Here is a 5141-nt window from a genome sequence, read left to right as displayed (position 1 = left end):
CTTCCCCTCCTCCTCCTCCTCCTCTTTCTTCTTCTTCTTTGAGACAAGGTTTCTATGTGTAACTTTGGCTGTCCTGAAACTCACTCTGTAGACCAGGTTGGCCTCAAACTCACAGAGATCCATCTGCCTCTGCCTGCCTCCCAAGTGCTGAGATTAAAAGCATGTGCCAGCACCGCCAAGCTATTCTTTTCATTCTTAAGATAACATCCAAACAAACGGTAAGTCAGAAAACAGATTCTATCTAAAATCTTTGCCAAAGTACAGATGCAGTGCAGAAACGTCCATTATCCTTAAACACAACAGCAAACACGTTCACAACTGTAAAAGACTCTGGTTTCCAGACCAGGCAAGTGAGCCTGCCATGTAAGCAAGGGATATGGAGGTAAGGAGCCCATCCCAGGGTAGAACCCAGAAAACAGCTTCAGGGATGGTCTTCTGCTCTCTAATCTATGGCATGTGGGTTCATCTGCAGCCTGGCCTTGCACCCCCAGATGCATTCAAGCCTCTCTGCCTGACCAGCAAATCTGTGCTGGAATTTTAGTTACCTTTGTTCATCAATCAGGTCCTTAAATACCTCTGAGTTTCATTCCAGGCTTTTGTTGTTCCCGAGTTGCCCTGTAAACATTCCTATTGGAAAATTCCGATCTACCCTCAGATGAAGTAAGAGGAAAGGCCATGTGTCCACGCCCAGGCCAGGCAGCCAAGGAGAACAGAGGGCCCCTCCAGGACTGGCTTTGTCAGTGTGGTCACAGTGTAACTCCAGCTGGAACTCATAAAGAGCCTGTGGGGGCTATGCCGCGGGGAGGTGGGCAAGTGATGTCAGAGACTCTAGGGATCTTGGTACATGGTGGTGACAGTTGTTCTAGAGAACCCAGACCTTCTCTCTTCACCGACAACATTTTTGTCCTTGTTGCTGTATGTTTGTTGGCACAACCCTTGCTGCTCAGCTTCATATCTGCCTCGGACTCCTCACTACTCAGGACCTGGGAGCCCAAGGCTACTCACACCAGTGTCTCCAGAGCCCAGGTAGAGAGAGAAACATACCATCAAAACGAATGCGTTGTTTTAAAATACATGGTATGACACCGGCCTCTGGATCTGCTGCTCTGGTCTGGTCGTTTTGAGAGCTGAAAGAATACTGAGAACCATTCGCACCTTCGCAACGTGTTATTTGGGCTCAAGTTTGAGGAGGGGTGTTGGGGTGTGCACCTTAATGCCACCTCTAGCAACCTTTCCGCCAGGGGGCGCTCACCTCTTGGTCTTAGTTTCTGCCCTGAAAAGTCTGTCACTTCAAATCTGCTCCAGAACCATTAGGACGTTGATTTCCTGTAGCCCAGTTTGTTGGGCTCTGAGCCTGCCTTGGAGATCTGAATGCTGTTTTCCTGGGGACACAGGACTTGGTGAGGTGAGCCACCTTTGATAATGAAGTCTGGCGAGCCTGTTAAGAGGCACAATGCCATGTGTCGCATGAACCCTGTTGCTTTCATTTGGGCACAGGTGTTAGGACAGTGATAAGGGCGAACCGGTTGAGAAACTTGCTCCGTTGGACACTGTGGCCTTGGTAGCAGGGCTGCGGCTGTCAGCTTTTGAGTTGCCTTTGTGACCCTCTGCCAGACGGACCTGGTCTCTGTAAATACGACCGAGGTTTGTACTTACTTAAGAGAAGAAATTTACAGAGGAAAGATTTTTGATCTGTGAGATTTGTGAAAAGAAGTTTTAATAAAAATACTCCAGACAGGCAGTCCCACATGGGCCAGGGGGAGAATTCTTGAATGATCTATGATTTTTTCCCCTCCCCTTTGACTGCTTAAGGGGTTGTACTTACTCATGGGCTGGTACTGTCATCACAAATATTAAATTGCATCAGATCAGCTTCCTTCAATACAGTCTTCCAACAGCCCTCCACACTTGCCTCCAAGTGGTTTGCAGGATAACAAGACAAATGCCACGGATGTTAACCTGATCCGTTGAAAGATGTCCAGAATCTTTGGGAAAACATAATTCTGACCAGCGTTGAGATAACCTGCAGGGGGCCTTCTTCCCCACTCCTTCCCTTCACGCCACAGGCCTAGAGCCTCAAACCCTGGAAATGCTGGTTTTCTTGAGCTAGCAATAAGTTCATTTCCTATGAAGCCTACAGGGGAGATGATTCCAAAATGCCAAATACGTTTTAAGCAGTGTGCAATATTTTCAAATGTCCCCCTCGAATGACAGGACTCTGTCATGGTCTTGCAGGGCTGCATGGTTAAATGTGCACTTACTCTTGAGTTAGTCCTCACGGCAGCCCTGCTATATCCATCGTGGAGAGAAAATGCAGACTTGAGAAGGTGGTGATTTGTACAAAGTCATCACCAGGCCAATATGTCTCAGACCTGTATCGAAAACCTCCGTGACAGAGTACTGGCTCTCTTGTGTCCTTTACTAGCTCTGGGTACCAGGCTCCACTGTGGATATTAGGAACACAAACAGCATCTACAAAGCCTCCACCCTTGAGATGCTTACAGTCCAGTAGGGAATGGGAGCAGGTAGGTGAGGGACCAAACATTAACGGGTGATGAGATCTCAGGGTAAAGAGACTAGGAAGGTGGGGCCCCCAGGGGCTTGCTTGACCGTGTGCTGTGCCTTCCTTTCATAGGATTACTGTCTTTATTCCATGCAATGATGCTCTGTTCCCTGTGGTCTTACTTTCCTTGGAGTAAGATATGTGAAGTCAGCAGTACACAGCAACAGTAAACGGAAAATTCCAGAGAGACCAAAATGCTGCAGTATGTTTTTAGTGGCCATATGTGTATTAAGACAGTCCTGTTTATTATCAAATATTACTGTTAACCTTGTTCTTGGTCTGGTTTGTAAACTAAGTGTGATTGTAGGTGCATACGATAAGAGACAGCATAGCATGTGTAGGATCTAAAACTGCCTGATGTTTCAGAGTCAGCTGGGGCCGTTTCCCTATGGAGGAAGGCAGGTCACTGTGCTACTGCCACAGCCCCCATCACACTAACCTCATGTGGAAACACACCTGGTCTGCTCTGCTTCATAGTATCAACATACGAAAGGAAGATCTTCCAGACCTGATCTTCTGCAGAGGTTTTTAGGGGGGCCCAGAGAGACCCGGGAGGATCCTTCTGTAGCTTCCCAGCCATTATTCCCTTTCACACAAGGGCTGCACTTTGAACCAGTGTGAGGCTGTCAGAGATTACTCACTGAGAGGCTGAAGTTGGCTCACTCATGGGATATTATCCAAGACACATGAGCTAGAGACAGAGCTGTTCAGGCCACGTTTTATTGAGTTTGTACTTGCTAAGTCCTTGTCTTGGGGTAAAAAAAAAACCAAAACAAAACAAAACAAAAAGAACCCTGGCTCCCAGTCACGGTCTCCTGGGTTTAGTTATGGGTCACCTACTTCTGTGCACTTAGACATGTCTGCAAGCTTGCCAGAATTATGTCACATGGCCAGATTTAACAGTGCTATTTCTGGCTTAATTCTATTCCCAAATTCTTTTCAAATTCTACAGATCTGTGCAGCTGGAGTTTATTTATTGGTATGAGGTTAGATTGGATTCCAGATCTGTCTAAGATCGCCTGCCTCGGATCAGGTTTGAAGTCCGGCCAAGCCTGAGACCTGACTTGCAAGGAAGACAACGGCCTAGGCAAGAAGAAGGCGAGCCTCAAAGAGTCAGAGGCTGACTAAGAAGATGGATGGTTCCCTTAGATCTGAGAAGAAGAAGCATTATGAAATAACAGACCTCAGACCCCAGGTTGGAGACAAATCCATCTGCAGCAGCTAAGATCAATGATGCAGGGGGTGAAGTGGAGGATTGACATCATCTCCTGGGCACAATGACAAGCTAAGGAACCCCAGAGCCCACGAAAGGAAACCAAAGTGGGAAAGAAAAGAGCTGGGGTAATTCTGCACTAAATACTGTTTCCAAACAGTGTATCCAGGAAGGGAACAAGGAGGCTCAAATGTGGACAGGGGAAGGTAGTCAGCCAGTGTGAGAACTGTGTGTGTGTGTGTGTGTGTGTGTGTGTGTGTGTGTGTGTGTGTGTGTGTGTGTGCATAGTAAACCACACACTGAGTTACTCAAGCACAGTTTACTAAATATAACCTTCCTATCATTCTTATTTACTTTAGGGGCACAAAGGAGGAAATTACACAAACAGAGCATGGGCTATGGGATTGCCGCATCATCAGAAACTGACCGAGCAGTGACATCATGAAACTGGAATCTCTTTCGCATGGAAGAGGTGCAAGTGAGCCTTTTGGTATTAAAAGTCCCGATTTTTATGGCATTTTTCTTTTACTTTGAGTACTTGCAAAATGCTAACACTGTAAAAGAAACAAGTTTTGTTTCTTTTCAGTTTTAAGGGAAGAGGAGTCTTGAATTTCTCTCTGTTTTGCAGTTTAGAACCAGATCTCCAGGGTTAAAGCCAGGTTCTTCAAAACTCCACAAATTGTTCTAGCCTGCAGCTGACTCCATGGCTCCCGGTGAACCTGGGATTCCTCTAACCTTCTCCAGTCTGCATGAAGCTAGAAACACAAAAACTCACCGGCATGGTCTTTTAACTAGTCAAGACTCAGAGGTATTGCTCTACACCCCACACGCGGCTGCCCACCCTGGCACATAGACTGGCCACAGAATGATCTGTCAAGGCTTGAGTCCAGCATGAAATATTCCAAAGGCAGAAGCCTTCAATGTGACCCCCACCCCCCATCCTGTTTGTAAAAGAGAGTTGCTGTCCACACAGAAAATTACAGTCTGCACACATGTGGGTTTGGAATCTGAACAAGTATTTTGTTCTGGAAACACGTTGCCATAGATCGACATGACGACTCCTTGGCAGTCATGATTTCTCTTTGCCACGTTACCAGGGTGCACAGAAAGGCTAGGGAGCTCTGGGCTTTGCTGTTCTCAAAACTCAGAAACCACATGAGGAACGTGGCAGTCATCTGAGCCAGTATCTTTTCTGTAAATAATTGCTCTGTGAGAGCAGAAATGTGGAAATCTGCAGGGCCCCATAACAACGTCCAGGCGGACCCAAATATTTTTTTTTTTTTTTTTTTGGCTTTTCGAGACAGGGTTTCTCTGTGGTTTTGGAGCCTGTCCTGGAACTAGCTCTTGTAGACCAGGCTGGTCTCG

At 46.7% G+C, this 5141-nt stretch overlaps 1 long non-coding RNA gene and 1 other non-coding gene across 2 annotated transcripts in view; one reads left to right on the top strand and one right to left on the bottom strand.

Annotated features, from left to right (window-relative positions):
- Window positions 1-5141, bottom strand: part of LOC102000998 — an 86497-nt gene that overhangs the window by 36205 nt on the left and 45151 nt on the right. The gene's annotated exons all lie outside the window — the stretch shown is intronic.
- Window positions 1350-4208, top strand: LOC113456870. The gene is made up of 3 exons (XR_003377602.1): window positions 1350-1405; window positions 3516-3758; window positions 4136-4208. It is a non-coding gene; the product is annotated as an uncharacterized LOC113456870 (long non-coding RNA).

Source organism: Microtus ochrogaster, chromosome 16, assembly GCF_000317375.1.
Source record: "Microtus ochrogaster isolate Prairie Vole_2 chromosome 16, MicOch1.0, whole genome shotgun sequence".
In the NCBI taxonomy this organism is placed as follows: domain Eukaryota; kingdom Metazoa; phylum Chordata; class Mammalia; order Rodentia; family Cricetidae; genus Microtus; species Microtus ochrogaster.
Note: the sequence above shows the minus strand (reverse complement) of the source record. Positions and strands in the feature narration are given on the sequence as shown.